General features: G+C 32.9%; 1 protein-coding gene across 27 annotated transcripts in view; it reads left to right on the plus strand.

The window, feature by feature from the left end:
- Nucleotides 1-23,489, plus strand: part of LOC106878639 (thrombospondin type-1 domain-containing protein 7A) — a 1,055,067-nt gene that overhangs the window by 316,371 nt on the left and 715,207 nt on the right. For 7 of the 27 annotated variants that reach the window (XR_016244538.1, XM_089364014.1, XM_089364013.1 and 4 more), the window contains one exon: nucleotides 20,690-20,892. The exons of the other annotated variants lie outside the window; for them this stretch is intronic. The gene's annotated coding sequence lies outside the window, so the exon portion shown is untranslated. The remainder of the gene's footprint in view (nucleotides 1-20,689; nucleotides 20,893-23,489) is intronic. 27 annotated transcript variants of the gene reach the window in all.

Raw genomic sequence — 23,489 nt, forward strand, 5'->3', positions numbered from 1 at the left:
GGGTTGGACGATTTGACTGAGGACTGGTGAAACCGGATGGCAACACCAGGCTCCAGTCTGATTTGGCAGAGTTTCTACAGCTGGATGCCCTTCCTAACGCCAACCACTCAGAGAGTGTAGTGGGTGCTTTTACGTGTCACCCGCACGAAAACGACATACACATACATGTATGTATGTAACATACTTAATTAATATATATCTATGATCAAAATTATATCAATTATCAAATATAAGAAGATCCCTCATCCATATTAAAATGCAAATATGATGATATTACTGAATTAGCAAATGTTTTTAGATTTTCTCTACCAAGTCATGAATTTTGTTGGATTTTAGCTGTTAACAGTCATTTACATCTCAGAAATTTCTCCTACTATCAAATAGATTTGTATTTTTGTGATAGTTTTTTATGTATATGGTTATTTTATGTAGTTTATTATCTGTGGTTATTTTGCACAGAATCAGTGGTTTGTGATTAATCACAGAAGTTAAGCATCATTCCTAGAAACTGGTCATTACTAAGATGAGAAATGTTTTATGAATATGAAGTATTAGATGCAAGTATCTTGTTAATTAAAGGCTGTGCCACATATAAGAGCTTGTCCTTCTCGAAATTCAATGGAGAACTTTATTTCATTGATTTCGATGTTTTTCTCATCTACACATCAAATAAAAAGAGAAACATAAGTTGAAAAGAAGAGGAAGAAATTTTAATTAATACTAGTGGTGGAAGGTTTATAGAAAGAGTTGTCAACTAAATTACGAATGAAAAAGTAGGGTTGCTGTTTGATGTGAGCCTCACTCCTAATTCATTAGATAATTACAGCAAAAACTGTTTGCCACAATATTAGCCATCATCATCATCCTCGTCATCATCTGGTCGAGCTCACTCAGACATATTAGCCAAGATATTATCGAATGAAAACAAAAACAATCTTTTTTTTCTGTATGTATGCAGGAGTCAGTGTGTTCAAACATGTCTTGCTTAACAAATAATTATAACCACTAAAGTAATCATATTTTCCCCAAGTAAAAAAATCGAGATGATAATCATGGGGCAGGGGGGGGGGTTCTGTGACAGTGGCATAGGGTAACCAAGTTCAGTTTTTGTGTAACTCATTCTTCCCTTTTATTTATGACTTAGTGAAAGGAAGAAGGAGATAGAGATGGTAAATTTTGGTGTAGGTGGGTGGGGAAAAGAAATCATGTACCTGGGGTCATACTAAGACCACCAAGACCTGGTTCAAAAGATTGCTGCAGTGTAAGCCTGGTTAAAAAGAACTAACAAACAGATGTTCTTTGTGGGCCTCACACCTTGTTTATTTTCTAAATTTAATGTATTTGTGAGCCATTGAGCTGTTGAGGACTTACAAATAATCGTTGAAGTTATGATTTGTTTAATTTTAGCTGACATTGCTGTGATGGCAAATGTGTGATATGCAGGGATATGTGTACATGCCCTAGCATTGAAAATGGATGTTAAATGATATATATTACAATTAGCATGTGAGCCATGTGTAAATATAAATTAAGAAAAGAAGTTTCTGACCTATAGCTTCAATGGACCAAATAAGATTACTTTCTCCACTAATTAGATAATTAGTTTAATAGAAGTTTTTAACAACACTTAATGAGTAGCATGAGCAACCACAACACTTCACTTTTTGCTGTCAGCTTATCCCTTTGGTTTACCACGATAATTTTCAGGCATTTTGTAAATTCTTCTAAATCAAGATTTGAAATTATCACTGATTGGCTTCCTGCTCTTCCTACCTTCATTTTATCAGCCATATTCCCCATATTGACATAGACTTCTACTTGCCCTTTGTATCTGAATGTATCACATCCTCCACCTACGGATGCAAACCATAATATTAAAAAATACTTCTTTTACTGAAGGAGGAATATTGGGTTAGCAACCATCAAAAGGTTCTGGTTTCTAGTTAGTACAAAACTAGTCTGCATCTTATGCCCATCTGTGTGATGGGTAATTAAGTAGATGGCTGTTCCATTCTCTGAAGATTTTGTTGCAAGTAGAAGAAGAATTTGTAAAGCATATATCCAAGAAATTTCATCCATCTTTGTTTCTTGTTCCATGGCATAACCTTCATGCACACTGGTGTATTTAGCCATGTGTTTCTTGATATAATCGTTAAAATCTCCAGCTGTAGTAATGATATTTTTGCTATCAATTCCCAGGTTAGCTTCCTCAAAGAGCAAGCTCTTTGGATCATCTTCTATGGCATAATCAAAGCTTAAAGATACTATCAAGCTACCTATAACATAGTCATCTGCGTTTACATATTCTGGTTACCATCTCAGCTACTGCAGTTACTTCCACCACCCACATCTCTGCTAAGATTATACCTACACCACCCTTAGAAAGAATTTGTGCTTCTCACTCATAACTTAGATCTATCGTTTTACATTCTAATATCTCTACTATCTGGTCAGATCTACCTTCCATCATAACAGTATTAATATTCTCAGACTTGAAATTAAGACCCTATAAAGGAAGAAAAAAATAACACTTTGGGTGGTGAGATTACTCAATGATAACAGAAAAGTGTTCACATCCAAATTATGTCTATAATACATAATATTGACTTGATATATGTCAGTCTTGTTAATTTATTCAGTTCCATCATTTGTATTGCATGGTTAGTTAATCTTTTACAAGGGGATATTTTTTCTGTCTAAAAACCATAAGCAAAGTGGACACTGGATATCTATAATATGACACAGCCACTAGCCAGGATGTCTTGCAAGACTAAAAGCCCTCTCTACTTTGTAGACTAAAGGTACAACATCTTGTTTTTGATATTTTGTTTGAGTAAGAGAAGGGAATAAGAGGGTAGCAAGGTGACAAGATCTGATAATAATGCCCCAAATGAAGGGAAAATTGTTGAGTTACATTGGATTGCCTAGAGACAATAGTGGAGATCTGGAACGCTGGCATCTTAACATCAAGTGAACTGGTAAGAATTAAGAAGATCATATTTTCGAGCGAGATCGTTGCCAGTGCCCCTGGACTGGCTTGTGCGGGTGGCACATAAAAGACACCATTTCGAGCGTGGCCGTTTTCGTGCGGGTGACACGTAAAAGCACCCACTACACTCTCTGAGTGGTTGGCGTTAGGAAGGGCATCCAGCTGTAGAAACTCTGCCAAATTAGATTGGAGCCTGGTGTTGCCATCCGGTTTCACCAGTCCTCAGTCAAATCGTCCAACCCATGCTAGCATGGAAAGCGGACGTTAAACGATGATGATGATGATGATTGAATTTATAGGAAATCATGGAGACTGTGGTGGTGACTAACAGAATTGGTAAACTACCAGATGTACATCACTTTACATTGTAAGTTTAGATCCTACCCAGCTTCATTTTGTCCCTCGCCAGTCCAAGGTTTATAAAATATTCGATGTAGGCCTAATATAATCAGCTATCTCTTGAAGGAGGTGCTCCAGTAAGGCCAATTTGAGGACTGGTGCAAGTTAGAGAATTAAACTTTAATTTACTTAAAGAGTGTGGAAAATATGAAATCACATACAAAAACAGTTGAAGCAATATAGAAATATTTTGATTGCTAAGTAAGTCGAAAAGTGTTTTAAAAGCTGTTGGCTTCATAGAAAAGCCATAGCTATGAACATTCCTGAATTCTGCAGTAGACTTCTCTTTCCATTTCTGATTTATTCTCTTCCATTTGGATGACCACAGTCCAACTCAAAATGTTTAGGACTGCAAATTCATTAAAAAAGTGTTTTATCCTATTATATTTTTCAAGTAGATTGTTGCGTAGTATGTATTTTGATTAATATCTATTATATTAACATTTTTCTTTTGTACTTCATGAGTTTCGATTCATGAGGAAAATTCTGTAATATGGATTTCAGATATTTTGCTTCAGATCCAAGCATGAGCACTGGAAATGATAACAATAAACAGTGGTAAAATTAGATCTATAGCTTTTATTTGCTTCACATGGCTTTCATTTTAAAAATCAATTGCATATTGTGATTTTAATCTTGTGTATGGAGCCTTGAGCTTTTTGCCGAAAGCATAGAATGCCATTTAGTTCACATTACACATCTCTCTCTAATCAAATCAGTTCCAACTATATTCATTGCCGCTTCTTGTTTTGATTATTTTTTCACACAAGAGTTTTTTGACAAAAAAAGAAATTTGAAACATTAAACTAGTAAACTTTAATTTTATTCATAAAATTAAAGTTAAGAATTTAAAGTTCCTAATAAGACAACCAGTTTTCTTTCTAAATTTATTTGAAACAAATTTTCTTCATTTAATTGAACAGGTGTAAGTATTTTAATCAGAACTGTCTGATTTAGATTTCTAAATTTAAAATCTTCTCACAGGAAATTTAGCAAAAATCAATAAAATCCATTTTAAAAAGTTATTTTAATTATAATAATAACATTTACTTTAGGTTTTCATTTTGTTCTTATATTTTTTTTATGGGATATCACGAGAACGAGTCATGTAACATAAACAAAGATAAAAATATTTGATAAGTATTGTAGAACAGAGAAAAACAAAAGCAATCAATTCATCACTGATATTGCTTATATGATAAAAATATATTCTCTTCAATACATAACACTTCAAGAGAAGGGTTTTCTTTGATTTTTATTATGTAAAAAAATCCCATTATCATCATTGTCATCATCATCATCATAATTATCATCGTTTTCACATCATGTTCTCTACAGTTTTATGTAATTTCCAACCCGGTAGTACATCTCTGTCTTACTGTGATGTGCACTGCATTGTCTTTTGGAAGTGAAGAATTGTGTCTGTATCCTATATCTGTGTTATGTTGTGGAATTTGATTTGGTGCTTCTAGTGCAACCTCAGTATTTTGCCCGATTGTTACGTAGAATACGATGTGCAGTGTGAGCTGTTGTGTGTTGTGTGATATATGTTTAGTTTTGGGTGTTGAGTGTACACAGTAAGTGCTGTGCAGGTTGGTATATGTTACAGTCCACCTCATGCCAGCCATAGAGAAGCATACCAAAAATGATGTTGTAGTGATGATGATGCTGATGAGGATAACAATGGTGATACTGATGATGATGATGATAATTGTACAGAATGTGTTGTGATATTTTATTAAGTGATTATGTATAAAGTGTGTACTGCGTGAATTATCCTATTGAATTAAAAGTGTTTAGCAGGGGCTGTGTTTAGCAGGAGCTGTGTTTAGCAGGAGATTTGTTTAGCAGGGGCTGTGTTTAGAAGGGGCTGTGTTTAGCAAGAAGCTGGGTTTAGCAAGAGTTGTGTTTAGCAGGGGTTGTGTTTAGCAGGCCTGTTTTATGCTGTGTGTAGAGTTGTAAACTCTGGAATGGTTCTTTTTTCCCATATTTGTCTTCATGTAGTTCTTTATCCTCCAACACTCATTATTATTGATTCACATTTCAATTTCATACCCCGCATTCGATTTCATTCTAGTTCAAGATTCTTGTATTTTTATAGTTTTCTTTTCTTTTTCTTTTTCAATTCCTTTTGGTCAGAATATATCATGAGGTCTTGCAGAATAAGCAAGAGTTTTGTCCCACCAGAACTCTATTGAGATCCTTTTTGATTTCCTCTCAATCTATGCAATAATGCTTCAGATTATTACCGTTAGATCTTTGTCATGTACCAATGTATTCTTACCCCATACCTATGCCATTTTTTGTTTTTTTTTTGTTTTCATTTTCCCATCAAAGTTTGGTGTTATTGGCCAAGAGCTATGGCAACCAATTCTGTCTGTAGAAATACGCTTGCAAGAAGTAGTAGTAGTAGTAGAAGTAGTAGAAGTAGTAGTAGTAACAGTGGTAATTGTGAAGGATTAGCAGAATTATTTTGAATATTGAACAAAGGCTTTGTCGCAGTCATCCAGCTCTTTACATTCTAAGTGCAAATCCAGCTAAGATGAACTTTGCTGTTAATCCTTCCAGGATGGATAAAACAAAGTACCAAGTCAAGTGCTGCAACTGATTTAATTAATTAATTACTCCCACCTCACAAATTACTAGCCTTCTACCTAAATTAGAAATCATTATTATTGTTTTCATTGCTTTTCTTTAAATAGACTCCAAATAGATTCACAAACTAAATGTTATTTATGAAGGCCTTAACTCAGTGGTGTTATATCGCTGAGCTGAGGTTCCATTAAGTAGTAATAATACCGTCTCTCCAACTGTGATCATGAGACGTACACAGCTGAGCAGGGTTTGTTTTCTCTTCCCATCCAACTACCATGACTGTACAAACAACTGCTTAACACTGCATTGAAAGACGATCATTCACAGAGTGGCTCTAATTTCACCATTAATCATTGATGTCGATGTAATAGCACTGTAATCTGGGCCTCTTGTAACTTTCTTCGGTTTACTTCAGCTAAATTTACTCTTTCTTTCTTTTCTTTTATGCTTTTACTTGTTTCAGTCATCTTGACTGAGGCCATGTTGGAGCACCGCCTTAAGTCGAACAAATCCACCCCAGCACTCATTCTTTGTAAGCCTAGTACTTATTCTATTGGTCTCTTTTGCCAAACTGCTGAGTTATGGGAAATGTAAACACACCAACATCAGTTGTCAAGCAATGGTGGTGGGGGGGGGGAACAAACACTGACACAAACACACACACACACACACACACACATACACAACAGGCTTCTTTCAGTTTCCATCTACCAAATCCACTCACAAGGCTTTGGTTGGCCTGAGGCTATAGTAGAAGACACGTGCCCAAGGTGCCACACAGTGGGACTGAACCTGGACCCATGTGGTTGTGAAACAAGCTACTTACCACACAGCCACTCAGTAACTTCCTTATATTTTATTTTTATAAGCCTGTCTGAAGTCAGCTTTATATCTTGTATCATTCCAAAGATGAGTATGAAAAGTGCAGGGCAAGAGATGAGGTAGAAGAAAATGAACTGTGCTTTTCTCTCATGCTTCAAATCTTTCTTCTATGTCAAAAATCAATGTATTCTAATTCCTCATTACATTTGAGCTTTGGTGAGAAATTTCATTAAAATCTTTGTATGAAAACTCATTTAGAAATAGACTAATAAAACATTGAACAATTAAATATTTTTTTCAGTAATATTTTAAAACTAAAGCTGATAAATGAAAATGTCTTCTGACATTTTGTTTTCATTAAAATTTAAAATATTTTTTCATATATAAAATCTCTCCAGAAGTCTTTAATCCGCACAATTTATTCAGTGCTGGTTTGTAAATATTTACATAAATAAGATAAAGAAACTCAGAGAAAGAATAACCTCAGAGCAGGATTCCAACTTCAGTATCGGTCACACTTCACTGCTGATGTTACATTGTCAAGCAACGTCAGTAGACAGAGAAGAGATATCGCAACTCAGTTATTACAACACTTTACAGTTGAATAGTTGGGAGGGAAATGTGCATCCATCTCTGAAATTACTTGCTTCAACCATATGTAAATTTTCCAATTTGCAAAGACAATTCCATTTAAGCATGGTCAAAAATATAAAACCCATATACAATAAAACAAGTACACAAAATAAAAATGATATCAAAATGACAAACATGTTTACTTATTCATGCTAACAATGGTGTTTTTCTTTTATATCATTTTTCTCTCTGTTCTTATAAAGCACGTTCTTTCTCTGTATGTGCAGAATGAAGCTGGAAGTTACAAGATTTCACTACAGGTGATTAGTATGTTTTGGCTCCATAAAGTTTAAATCCGAAAATTTAAAACTCGTAAACAGAAACAGAACTTGAAATTAATGCTACAACAAACAGGAAGGATGATGTTTACTGGCAGAGGCTAGAAGTTCTGGATACTGGTACTCATTTAGAGGGGAAGGGCGGTATTCGCAAAGCTGTTTCAATCTCTGTATTTCCAGCTGTGACTCTGAAAGTGTTACTGCTGTGTATTTGAAAGTTGTCAAATGTCAAAGAACAAACAATGTTTATAGAAGTCCGTAAACATCTAGTCAGGTAATTATATATATATTCCTTTTCTTTGTACAACTCTCTTTTACTCTCTTATGTCTAAGGCTTAATGCTTTTGCAAAAAAATTGTAGATTTTTTTAATAAAAAATTCACTGAATTATTTATGGACCAAAAGGATTGTAGATAAAATAACAATTTATGACACAACTGTGCAATGGAAATGTTATTTAATCCTTTACCATTTAAACCAGTTAAATCAAGCCCAAATATTCTACCTATATTATGTTCAAACCAGCCATATCCAGCCTCTCACACCTACCCTACAATGTCATTCTGAAAATATATAATGACATTATTGAAATCGCGAAGCTTTGAGATAATGCAAGAAACAAACCAATGACCTTCCAGCAGAGAATTTCTTGTTTCTTTTAATTAATTTATAGCATTTAAAACTTCTGTGTGTGTGTGTGTGTATGTGCTGTTCTCCCCCTTTTGTTAGTATTCTTTAAAACAAGAGATACCTTTACAAATTCATACACAGGTAAATATAAGCATAACACTTCATCAGAACCTTTTTATCTGTCTGTCTGTCTGTCTAATATACATATGTAAGTGTGTAGATATGTATGTAGTGAAAGATAGACACACACATACACACACACACACACACACACACACACACACACACACACATTTCGTCTAATCTGCTCTTAACTATTAATCAATTGTGAAATCACTAAAACTCATACCATCAATATTTTAAAGTCAATATTTTTCAATGGTTTTCACCTGCTAAACTTGAAAATACTACTTCTTACAGTCACTGAATAATTTATAAGCAATAAACTTAAGATGCAATTTTAGCAGAAACTTGAAAAATCTCCCTGACTCTATTTTCATTAAATGAATAATTTAGATATATGATTTTTCTACCGTTTGACATACTGGTCTAAAGAAAAGAAAATTCATTTGTAATAATTTATTGATATTCTTTGAAAGATGTGTTTGGATATATATTACTTTGTATGCATACAATGAATCACTTTTAATTCATGTGTCTATGCACATCACCCTCTATATGTATACAAATGTGTGTGTGTGTGAATAATTTTGTGTTACACTAAGTGGTGCATGGTAGCAGAATTTTTGACACGAGTCAAATATAACAAATTGCTCCAAATTGCTGTTAGAGTATCCACATAAGTGGAGTCTGCACTCCAATTTGTATTGGCAATGAGTCAGTTGGAGTCATAATAATGAAGTCCAAGCAAATAATGATATTTTGAGGTCATTTAATACATACACTTCAGGTCTCAGTAATATATAATAGGAAATGAACCCATTGCATATAACTTTCTTTGAAATGTTTTAACTGAGCAGATTCTTGTGTAATGGATGAATTTCCTGTAATAAGTATATTACACAAACCTGAAATGTACATATTAAATGATTTCAAAATATCACTATTAATCTAACTTCATTACCACAACTTATATATATATATGTATATATATATATTTATATATATATATATATATATATATATATATATATATATATATATCAGAATGTAACCACGTGTGTGTGTGTGTATAATAATGTATATGAATCCCTCCTTCTCTGCTTGTCTCATATACATATATATATATACATACATATAAATATGTGTGTGTGTTTATTCATATACACACACACACACACATATACATACATACACGCACACACATATATACATGCATATATATATGTGTGTGTGTGTGTGTGTGTGTATGTATGTGTGTGTGTGTGTATACAAACAAGATCTTTACTTTTAAAAACACTATTTGGAAGACAGGGTTATGTGTGTGTTTAATACTTCACTTTAAGGAATTTTCACACAGAAGTATTTTGAATCGATTTCCCCTTACTGCTGCACCATGGGTTAACATTGCAGGCTCCTGTGTTTTCTAATAACAATGCTTCCCTTTTGAAAGTAGTGTTTTGCAGCTAAATTTTCTTCCTGTCATCAACCCTAGACTTTTTGTTGTCAAACTAACACTTGTCATGAAATTTTCAGGATGGATACAAACTGTAATTTTTTCTCTTCTTTTCCACATTATAGCAAAAAACTTAATGGAACTCTGACAAAATGTTTTAACATGTTGAAAATTACACATTCAGAGTAATCTCTTGATGCAGACAATGTGGTGATGGGGAGGGGGGCATACTCTACAAGTTTCCTTTTTAGTGAATAATATAAATATACTTCAGTATTGCAAATGTGTCCGACACCCTTCTATATCTTTCAGCATAGGGTTGTGTTACGCATAATGCTTCCCTCATGAGTGAGCTATTTTTGTGAAGAATTCTATTCAAAATGGTTGTCTTACTAATGTTTTCCTATCTAGCTTTGGTTTGATGTTGAATTGCAGACTGTGTTGCAATTGCTCTTTATTGTAAGTACATAGTGAGTCTTTGAGGAAGTGTTGTACATATGTACGTGTGCTTATATTGTAGCACTGTGTGTATCCTGGTTTTCAAATAGATAGGCAGAATTGCAGTGGGTTGTATGACATGATTAAAAGTGTTGGTGTTGAGAAGGTTAAGAGATACAGTGCAGAGAGAAGCATATTCATAGGTGTGTATGTGCACACACACACACACACACACACACATACACACACAAATTCAGGTTAACAAGTTAAGTTCTTGTAGGTGATCTTATGGTTCTAATTAGATCATTTCTTTACATACAGTCAGTTTTTTAAATACTTCCATTTGGCTATAAGAAATTACCTTTCAAAATTATTTTGACTCAAATACCATTATCCTGGATTATTCCAAAATAAAATAATCTGATAGTTGCTATATTCAAAGATACCAATTTTGCCATTACTAATTTATTGTTATCATTTTTTATTGTTTTTTAGATTTATTAAAATTACCGATAGGAATATCTCATTGAATAGGAATATTTCTTCTTTTGAAATAGAATTTTCTAAATTTGTGAAGGCTTTACTTTATCTTCTTAAAGAACAAACATTTCTCCCCATATTTTTAATTATTGATATTTGCAATTTGTCCCTATTTATTTTTGCTTTTAATTATGTTTTATCATGCGGACATTTTAGTTTTCATTTCTATATACAGCAAAATTCTCTGGCAACCATATCATATCTCTATTTTAGAATCAACTCTGCTTGTTGTACAGATAGATGCTTTCATGTTTTGGATTATTTTGAAATTAATTACATAGAAACATATATATTCCTGATTAAAATTGGCAGAAAAATCTTCTCTACTTCCTGACTTCATTAAACTTATCAAGAAAGCATTACTTCTTTCATTTTCCTTCATTTTTTATTTTTTAACCCCAAGAGACATAAATTAAAAATTTCTTACATATGATAAAACATTCCGTGTGCTCAGAGATATCTAACTTGTGGAAGTGTTCTTATTGAAATAATAATAAATGTTTTAACTAATGTGAAGTAGTGACTTTATTGAGATTTAAATATTCTTGTCTTATAGTTGTTATTTCTCTGCAAATATGGGCATACAGAGCAGTTGTCCCAGGAGGTGAGACTATGGGTCTAAGGAATCCAATGCTCTTCTCTGCACACTGTGGTTGTGATATGCTTTGCCCTGAGTCCTATAATGCTGCCTGAATATCAGGGGTTAGACCATTCACATTTGATGTATAGGAATGTTTTATTCATCAATTGATTAAACAGTTAATCAAGCTATGAATAATAAAGAAGTGAAATCAAATCAGTGTGTGAGTTTATAATTTTTCTTTTTTTAATTTTGAAATTTTAGTTTTGTTTCTGGCACATAATTCCATACAATGAGGAAATTCAAGAAATTAGTGTAATTAATACACTTTGATTATGATATTTTATGAATTGCATCATCATCATTACATCTCCTTTTTCCATGCTGGCATGGATTGGACACTTACAATGTATGAAAATATGAAGGGGTGGTCTTGCTCATTGAGAGCTCATCTTCTTAACAACAGCATCTATGATTAGGAGCTGGGGTGGGTGGGATTGTGTAGCTTTTGTGTCTTTTCCTGGTTTTCTTGATAGGATTTCCAGGTTTTTCCCATTTAAATTCTGTCAATAGTACTTATGATTTTACTTTTAACCTCTTCTGTGAATGTAAGCCCAAAATGGCTCAGTGTAAAAGTGAAGCAAAGATAGATCCTTGCAGAATAAATAAGTATACTGTGAGTAAAAGAAAAGAATATCATTTTGGTCTGCATTATTTGCTTGTTTGGTGGAGTTTACTGATGGTTCCAAATAAACAGATTAGAAAGAGTAAAAAAGAGAATGAAACGAAAAATAATGAAGAATGATAAATTAAAAATAATAAAATGGTGAAGGATAAGAGAGAGGAGTGAATGGCACAAAGTCATTGGACAGTAATCAAAGATGGAAAGATAGTCAACAAGAATTTTGGTAAACATGGAAAACAGGAAGGTTAAGACAAAATAAAACAACTAAGAAATAACTATATACACCAATAAATTTGAGGAGGGGGAGGTGATCTCAGCCACTCCTATATCTTTCACCATCACTTGCTACAGTCACCTCTTCCACATTTCTCACACATCACTCCTGACACACTTATGAAACATCCCCCTCTATCCCACATATATTCTCCCCACCTCCACCACCACTACTGTTCTCTGTGATTAGATTCTGATGTATCTCCAACACCATCTATTTCTCTTTATCTTTGTCTCAATATATCTTCTTCCTCTCCTTGGCCAAGTATGTCCTCTATAGAAAGACATCTAGCACTATCCCTCTATTATACATTAACCTCTCAACTTGACCAAAGCCACTCCTCCCCATTACTGTTTCTTCTCCCAGCCAAGAAGGATTTGTCTTGCAAATACTTGGCAACTCCACTGGTGTTAGTGCCATGTAAAAAGCACTCAGTTCACTTTATAAAGTGCTTGGCATAAGGAAGGGCATCCAACTGTAGAAACCTTGCCAAAACAGACAATTGGGGCCTGGTGCAGCTCTCTAGTTTGCAATCCCCTGTCAAACCATCCAACCCATGCCAGCATAGAAAATGGATATTAAATAATGATGATGGTGATTTGAAGAAGTTAAAGACAAAATATATATATATATATACATATATATGTGTGTGTGTGTGTGTGTGTGTGTGACCCTTGCTATGTAAATTTGTGCCAGTGTCATGAAAAAAGCACCCAGGGCTCTCCATAAAGTGGTTGGCACAATTTCTTCCTGCCCTTTACACACTGAGCTTAAATCCTGCCTTGCTTAGCTTTGTCATTCATCCTTTCAGGTTTGATAAAATAATGATTAAATACTGGGGTTGATGCAACCAACTAGACCTGCCTCCCTCTAAAATTTCTGGTCTGGTACCAAAATTTGAAACAATTATTATTATTATTGTTTGAAATTCCACAAACCTGATAAAAGGAGGCAGTCAACCAGGAAAACCTGAAGTGTTTATTAATGTTTGTAGCTGAAGACATTCCTAAAGTAACTGGTTTCTTAATATCCTCTCTAACAATTTTCACTTAATATCTGCTTTGGACTCTTCAGTTCCCTATCTTTCACCTAAACACTTTCACTTTTTACACTTTCTTCCTGGTCCCTGTCATCTTATATATTTGATGAAAGCAAACCAGTTGCTTTTCAGAAATTGGTTTACTCTGAGCTGGTAGGAACCAGTTCTCAAAGTGTTAATTCTTGCATACACATACATAACACTTGCCTTCCATTTCAGTGACATAGCTTTCTTCATGCTCTGTCTTGTCATTCCTTTCTCTGTTGCTTTACCTCGATGGCATTCTCAAACTACTTTTACAATGTTGGATTAAAATTTCCTTCACATTTTATGGAATTAAATGGAAAAACGATATTGTACACATTGAGTAAAACATGGGAAAAAAAAAACGCCAAAGGAAAAAATATTTCTTTAATTCTTGCTGGTTTTAAAGAAGAGAGGAAAATAAAGCAGCTCTGCCAAAAGTGCCAAGATATAATTAGACAAAAAAAAATGGAGATGATAGATATAAGCAGCAGACAATAAAAAATACATTATCACAACATTTTACATCAAAATTGAACTTCCTCCTTCTCCAAGTAAGAAAAATAAATTATGCTGTCTTCCATTTTTTAAAAACTTTTCTTTCCAAATATATATATTTTTTCTTTTTTTATCTCCTTTCCAATGACACGTGCAATAGTTGTGTCATGCAGTGTTTCTGTGGATGAAAGACGGAGATCAAATCACACAAAAGTACAGCTATCATTTCTTATTTTCCCATTAAAATTTCGTTTGTTTATGTCTTTTTTTGTTGTTGTTTACTTTCAAATCCTGCATTTGCATGCTGATTTATTTTGAGCATTTCTTGCTATCACCACTACTATCATCACCATCATTAACATCATTGTCTTCTTTTTCTTCTTCATCATCATCATCATCATTACCAATTTGAAAGTATAAAGGTTTAAAAGAGAATCAAAGAAACAAAGTAATGTTTCATCCTTATTTCTAAATGTGTATATTGGTGCATTAAGCAATGTTCTTTTTGCCTTTAATTCCTTTCTTTCTTTCGTTCGTTGTTGTTGTTGTTGTTGTTGTTCTTGTTCTTCTTCTTCTTCTTCTTCTTCTTCTTCTTCTTCTTCTTCTTCTTCTTCTTTTTCTTCTTCTTCTTCTTCTTCTAAATATATGTGGAGGATGCTTGTGATTTCATGGTCTCCTGCAGTGCATTCGTTTATATAATAGTCTTGGAGAAGGACAGACTTTGCAAAGCAACTATTAATCTTGTGTGTCCTTGACTCTAAGCAATCTACACTAAAATGTTCTTTTCAGAAAAATCTTGAATCATTTCCCTCATATAATATATTAAATTGATTTCTGCCATTGTTGGTGTTGGATAGAAATCTAGAAAGAACACAAGGGAAAAAAATGTTAAGAAAAAGGGGAATATTGGAAGTGAGGTTGAATGAGCATTCACAAAGTAATATTGAACATTCAACTTTTTGTTTTCTATTGATTTCCATACTACATTCAAAATGAAATAATTGATTTTAATTCCTCGTCAAAATGTGTTTGTATTTGTCCATGTCAGTATCAATAATATGTGTGTATTTATATGGAGTTGTATTAGGACTGCTTATAAACGTGTATGCATTTCTGATATTATTTATGTAATTCTAGATTTGCCAACAGTTGGAGATTGTTTAAATAATCAGAATATAGTATTTGCATATGAAAGTATTAAAGTTTGAACTAAAAATTTCTTCCCATTTCACATAGTTCTTAAACAGTCATTTTTTTTTCTCTATATGGAAGCACTGTATTGGAAAAACATTTAAACAGGTACTAATAATAATAATTCTAGCCATGCATCCAGAATTTTATGCTTTCTAAAATCAGTTTCAAATTTTGGCACAAGGCCAGCAATTTTTTGAGAGGAATAAGTTGATTACATCAACCCTAGTGTTCAACTGGTTACTTATGAATTTGAACTCAGAACACAAGGACCAATGAAACACCACTCAGCATTTTGCCCAGTATGCTAACGATTCTGTCAATCCACCACCTTTAATGGTTTCAAATTTTGGCACAAGACCAGCAATTTCGAGGGATAGGACAAGTCAATTACATCACCCCCAAAGCTCAACAGTTATTTATTTTATTGACTGTGAAAAAATGTAAGGCAGAATCGACCTCAGTGGAATTTGAACTCAGAACGTCTATATCGATAAAATGCCACTGAGCATTTTTCCAGTGTTCTAATGATTCTGCCAGCTCACAGCCTTATGGCTTTCTAAAATCAATAGTCAGCTGTGTGCACTGGTAAATCTCTCAATCATCGATTCTAAATGCGCGGATCAAGGAATATATTCTTTTCTACTCTAGGCACAAGGCCTGAAATTTTGGGGGAGAGATGCCAGTCAATTAGATCAACCCCAGTATGCAACCAGTACCTAATTTATCGACCCCCAAAGGATGAAAGTCGACCTTGGCAGAATTTGAACTCAGAATGTAAAGACATGAAATACTGCTAAGCATTTTGCCTGGCGTGCTAACGCTTCTGCCAGCTCGCTGTTTTGGATCAAGGAATATATTCTTCACTTATTTCTCAATAATGCTTCGTTGAGTCAATGCAGACACTTACAGCTGCAAGTAATAAAGAACTTCCAATATATTGGCAGTTCTATGACTGTGGAGGAATTTCATAATCATTTGGATCAAATAACAACTAATATTATAGGCAAAATAGTAGACAGCCTACTTCTGATGAAATTTTAATTAATATTAATTATTTAGTCATTATTTGGATTTTTCTTTTTTTTTTTTGCATTTTGAAGAATAAATATAAATAATACATTGATGCCTGAAGACATCATTAGTGTGGTGCCATAATAAAAAAAAACACACACACCCAGTACACAGTGAAATGGTTTGCCTTAGAAAGGGTATCCAGCTGCAGAAACCATGTCAAAGCAAACACTGGAGTACAATGCAGTCCTTACACTCATTAGATCTTGTCAAAATCATCTTACTCATGCCATCATGAAAGATGGACATTAAAAATTGATGATGATGACGATGATGATGTTGAAGCAAATGAAAAAGAAGTCAATATGAGCTAATAAATGTTGCCCCAACAATTATTTAAGTTAATATAATAACATCAGAGAAATCGATTACTTTCATAGAATGACTGCTTATTGCAGAGATTACAGAGTGAGGGGGAACCTGTAATTTCAGGTTAGTCTTTGGTGTCTATTTCTTGCATCGGCATCAGTAGAAGCAACAGTTAATGGGCTTACATGCCTTGGCATTACTTGCATTTCGGTTGGTTCACAGGAATGACAAAGTCAGGTTGATTATAATAAGAGTCAGTCTGGCATAAAGTAGATACTGTTAGGAGAATAGATGGACATCACTTGCATGTATAATGGTGGAACCAAGCTGACAATCATGCAAGCATTTTAGACTGCAATTGATCTTCCATATCAGCAAGATGTATAGTGCACTAGAATAGCTTACAACTGACATATTAGAAAGCAGAAATGTTCCCATTTGTAATGAATGATGTAGAGTTCCACGGTCAATATGAAATGACTAGAATGCATAAAAATTCAAGATGATTTGGCATGCATGTCAGAAGAACTACTTAAACGGAATAAGTTTTATATGGCAAGTACATTGAAAACGGAGAAAAGATAAGGTTTAAAAATGCTGCAAAATCTTCTCTGGTAGAGAAAGAATGCAAGAGGCTTTTAATTTTTCTCCCATTACATTAACATACCTCTCATCTAACTGCTTCTCTTCTACTTTGACTAGTTTTATCAGTCATTGACACTACATCAAAACGAAAACTATTGTGAAGCCAGTAGCAACACAGCTACATTATCAACTTTGATAAACTGAAATTACATTCACTTCATGCTTTGTGAGAATGTAACACGGCAGACAAATTCCCTGTCATCCAAAGTATCATTAACATCACGTTTAGGATAACATTCCGTTTCAAAATTGCAGCTCAATGTTTCCCTTTCCTTTACTGTGCAGCATTTAACAATCAAATAGAATTACCTTGAGCCAAAAAATAATAAGTTTGTAAACCAGACGTAAAGTTAATTTTATGTATAGTAACAACATTTTGTCGAAGACTAAATTGGATATTTGCTTGACATTTGAATTTACGAGATTTAATTAGAATAGTTATCCCTTCCAAAATGTCCCACCTCTAATGATATCATTGGGAATATAGTTTTGTTTCATAGTATACATGTTGTTTCATTTTAACCATGCGATAGAGAAATAATTCAAATTAAGCTATCTTTTTACATAACCATACTAATGTTTGATTTACAGTGTGAATTTAGAATAAACATGGTCTTTCATTGTAGCCTGAATTTAACTTCTTATTTTACACAGCTTTTGAAAAATAAAGCCTGCTTAGAGAATGTAAAGGAAGATGAAAGCTGCTTGAAGAGTTTTAAAATCTAAGAATAAACAGATAATGCATTTCAAATCTCAGTTGCACCTTTTTGGAGTTTTTATTATCGTTCATCTCAAATGGATTTTTTTCAGATATGTCTTTTTCTTTTTTTAATTATTTTCTCTTTGTGTTTTTGTTTTCTATTCTTTCTTATTTCATTTGAGTTCTTGACAATTCAAAACAAAATAGAAAAACACATTAAGCAATTTTACCTTAGTCTTCTTCAATAACAACTTTGAAATTCCTTTCTCGTTTCATAATTCTACAAGTCTCATTTCTTTATTGTATTGTTTAATTTCACTTATTTTTCAAACTCTCGTATATTAAATAAGAATCTTATTAAGAACACTGAATATATAGTGAATCTATGTGTGTGTTCCAACAAGGCATTTTTATACGCAAGTAGCAATGTTTCTTTATATTTGTATATATGTGTGTGTGTGTGTGTGGTAGATGCAAAACAGACTATATATAGGAAGGGGTGTCACATATATATATATATATACACACACACACACACACACATATATATATATATATATATATATATATATATATATATACACACACACACACACACACGTGTGCATTGTGTGTGTATGTGTATACAAATATATATATGGTAGATGCATCACAGAGCATATATAGGTTTGTGTGTCTTATATATATATGTGTGTGTGTTTGTGTAAGGAAGATTATTGATTTTTGAGATTATCTTTCCTTTTTATTAGGAGTTAGTCTCAATTGCCACCAAGTGATTATTCTACCATCTCTGAAAACAGAGATGATTTTTATAAACCAAGAATTCATGTAGTATGGTACTTAATATACACTTATTATTTGTTATTAAAAATACATGCCACTGGCCTTTCTGAATTATTTCTCTTTATTCATTTTCATTTCATTTTTGCATTATGAGTTAACCGACAAAAAGAATGGAGAAATGATGAAGCAAGAGTATTTATATACAACTGAAAACATCTTGTGTTAGGGAGGTAGTGAAAAGACTGCAGAGTGATCTAGTAGGCACGATATTAAGTAAGAAAAGTTAAAATACCTCAGGGTGATTTATGGGAAAACTAGACACACACCCACACTCTCTCTCACATACACTCAAAAACTTCATGAGGCACATCTTAATTCATTTAATGAAGTCATTTATTATCTGTGAGCTCTCTACAACTAATTGAAATTCGTTGTGTGCCTGCATATATATATATATATATATATATATATGCATACATGCATGCATTTACATATGCATAAATGTATGTATATATCGATGTGTGTGTGTATGTATATGTATTCACAATATCTATCAAACTATCTATGTATCTATCTACATAGCTTTCTCTCTCTTTTCCTCTCTCTCTCTCTCTCTCTCTCTCTCTCTATATATATATATATATATATATATATATGTATACACACACATCCACTCACATATATATATTTGTATAGACACACATACATATATATTATTGTGTGTATGTATATGAATATATATTTGTGTGTATATACATATATATATATATTGATTTCAAATTTTGGCACAAGGCCTGTCCTGTGGGTTTGGGGAAGAGGCTATGTTGATTACATTGACCCCAGTTTTCAACTGGTACTTATTTTATTAACCCTGAAAGGATGAAAGGTAAAGTGGACCTCGGCAGAATTTGAACTCAGAACATAAAGACAGACGAGATGCTCTTAAGCATTCTGTCTGACATGCTAATGATTCTGCCAGCTCACAGCCTCAATATATATATATATATATATATATATATATATATATATATATATATATATATATATATATATATATATATATATATATATATATATGTATACACACACACACACACACACACTGATATCACATATATATGTTTAAACTGGAGTTGATTTATTGTAATCCTGGATACACCACATAATTCTTTGTTGCCAACGACCTGTAACTGAAACAAATATTCTTTCAAAGCTTGAGGAATTCATGGAGAGTTAAATATTAGATGTAAATTGTTGAGATTTCAAAACAGAACCATGAAGCATGTAAATTTTAAGCTCTGAGATTCAGTAAAATAATTTGTTTACCTTTTGATAGGGATTTTGATTTTGTTTCAAGTGAAAATTATTTCCAGAAGTTATTTTTTCCCTTAAAGATTAACCACCAAATATATTATGATCCTCGATGTGGTTCACCAAAAGTTTACATATCTTGTCTTCAAAATAATGTAAATGACATCGTTTTATTTTCCTTTCTCCTCTGATTTATGTGTTTCATTTTCTTTGCAATTATATCTAGCTAAGTTTTTATGATAAATTTTTATCTAAAACATAACTTGGGGTTATAGAAGAAGAGACTTGCTCAAGGCTGCACACAGTGGGACCGAATCCCAGACCGCATAGTTGGGAAGTGAATTTTTCAACGACCTCAGTATGAAGAACTGTCTATAGGTCAAAATCTTTAGAATAAGAAACAAGTGTTTGGCTATTAACAAAAATATGATATTTCTCTGATTGCTGTCAGGGATTTCTAAGTAGCTGAGAAAATGTCACACCTCACAGAGGACTAAATGTATGCTGCTAATCTTTTTTATACAAACCATTTTTTTTTTTTTTGCTTTTGATGAAACTAGATCAGATTTCTAATAAATTAAGGCTATTGGGATATCAAAAACAATAAATGAAAGATCACATTATTATTGTTTGGCTGCTGTTCTCTGGCTTGTCTAATAAGTTCCTTTCCTTTCAGATGGTGAAAATGCAAGTGTACATTAACTAGACAACAGTACATTTTCATGCTTTTGCTCTGTAACCTATTTCCTTCATTGTATCAAATGAATGATGAGCAGAGGTGAAAGTTTATACAGAAGGAGATTTAAGCCTGTTGAAAAGAAAAACAAAAAGAAAACTAAGACATTTTACAACTGATCAACAGAGATGCCAGAAAAAAGGGTGAGCAACATCACTCATTCTTACATTTCAGAAAAGTTATTCTCTAAAGAATTGCTTATGGTTGGTCATGGTGCTTTATTTAATCAATGCAATTCATCAATAATGATATTTTTGTGTTTGTTTCAAGACAGTTTCTATGTTGCTTTGTTAAAACACTGAACTGAAATAGCATAAAATTAATACCAATTATCAAAATTAACAATTTCTTGAATGGCTTTCTTTTGTCCAAGAGATTTACTTCATAATCTAACAGGATTTCTCTGATTTTTATTTATTTTTTTTCTCATGATTTCATTGTATTTTTGAATTTATTACTGTTGCTGACAGAATCACTAAAGCATCGGACAAAATGCTTAGCAGTATTTCATCTTGATCTTCACATTTTGAGTTCAAATCCTACCAAGGTCAGCTCTATTTTATTGACCTTGAAATGATGAAGTATCTGCCAAGTACTGGGGTCAATGTAGTCAACTAACCCCTTCCCCTTATTATTATTATTATTATTATTGAGGCAGAATTATTAGTGCACCAGACAAAATACTTAGTAGTATTTCACCTGTTGCTATGTTCTGCGGTCAAATTCCGCCAAGGTCGACTTCACCTTTCATCCTTTTGCAGTCAATAAATTAAGTACCAGTTGAACACTGGGGTCGATGTAATAGACTTGTCCCTTCCCCCAAAATGACTGCAACTGTGGCAAAATTTAAAGCCATTATAATTGTTGTTGATGTTGTTAGGGTGGAGGATTGATGGAGTTGTTAGAATATCAGATAAAATGTGCTCTGATGTTTTTCCTTGCTCTTTACAATTTGCTTTTGAAATCTTACTGAGATCAACTTTACTTTCATCCCCCTGAGGTCAACAGAATAAAGTAAAAGTCAAATTCTGGGGTCGATGTCAAAATTTCTGGTCTTGTACCTAAACCAGAAGTTATTATTATTATTGTTGTTATCGTCATCATCATCATCATCATCGTTATTATTTTGGTGAATTAGCAAGGTGGTCAGAAGGCAGGATCATTAGCATCCAGGCAAAATACTTCATGGCATTTCACCCAGCTTTAGAGACCATACCAAGAAAAGCCAGACTGTATGCATGCAATGTGGTTGTCTGATCAATTCAAGCAGGTAATAACTCCAAATAAGAACTGAATTGGGCTGTCACAATCTGTCTAACTTCTACTGGCATGAATAACCAACGTAAAGATTACAATGCTCCCTATATCTAGCAAGCACTTTCTGTCTGTCTACCTGGATATCTGTCTGTGTATTGCATTTATCTGCTTATCAGGTTCACTTTTCTCTCTGGATGATCAGAAACAAACAACTCTCAGTACTAAAAATCAGAGCCTTTCAGTTATAATGTATTAAAGAATATTCTACATTTGTACAAAGCTCTGTATGTATGTATGTATGTATAATATATATATATATATATATATATATATATATATATATATATATATATATATTGTTATTTGTATATGTGTATGTTTCATGTGTTTATATACTCAGAAATTTATGTGTGTGTGATTTCCTGTGTATAAAAATATGTTTGTGTGGTTTGCTTCCCTCAAGTGTAAACTTACATATTGAATGTGATATCTAAAGCCTAAAATCCTCTTTTCGAAAAGTATTAGTTTCTCTTCATCATCATTCAGTTTTCCACTTTTATATATAAAAATATTCATAACCATGAATATTTCCTTTCTTCATTTTTATATTTTGGTTTTATAAAATAGAAATTTTAATAAGCCCTTTCAGGCATTGAACTTACCTCTACTGCTTTGTTGTTTGTCCGATTTTGTATAATAGGAAGTGAAAAAAAAAAAAAGAAAGAAAATTAAGTATGAATGGAAATAGTAAGCATGCAAATAAAGAAAGAATAATTTCACTTTGGTTGTTTGCCAAAGTTCAGTGCTGAAGAGCAGCCGAGGTTTGGGTTGGTGGTTTAGGCTGTGATTTATGTTGCTTTAGAAATAACTGGATTGACTTGAAAGTTGCCAGTGAAATGGGGCAGTTCTGAGAACTAATCTATTATTTAGTAGAGAAAGAGAGCTGACCAACATAGGTTTATTGGAAGGAAAGAAATATTTCAATCTCAAATCAATAAAGAATATATTTGAAATGTGTAAAAATATGATAAGAAAAAGTAATAAAAAACGAATGAGTACCAAATTTCTCTTTCTTTTGTTCTTTTGCAATCAGTTGAAATACGTCAACACATCAGAAAAAAATGGATATGTGGAAATTTTGTACGATTTTTGAATAATAAATTTAGTTTTTTACTAATATACTTCTATTCCTATATATATAATGTTAATGAGGTTTATAATAATAATAATAATAATAATAATAATAATAATAATAATAATAATAATTCTTTCTAATTTGGGCACAAGATCAGCTACTTTGGGTTGGGAGGAGGCATATCAATTACATTGACCCCAGCCAGTATTCAGCTTGTACATTTGGATTGACCTGGAAAAGATGACAAGTTGATCTTGGTGAGATTTGAACTCAGTGTGAAGAATTGAAAGAAATGTTACCAAGCATTTTCTGTGAAGTACTAACAATCCTACCATCTCACTACCTTAA

This window comes from Octopus bimaculoides, chromosome 16 (genome assembly GCF_046866305.1).
Source record: "Octopus bimaculoides isolate indiv1 chromosome 16, ASM4686630v1, whole genome shotgun sequence".
NCBI lineage: Eukaryota > Metazoa > Mollusca > Cephalopoda > Octopoda > Octopodidae > Octopus > Octopus bimaculoides.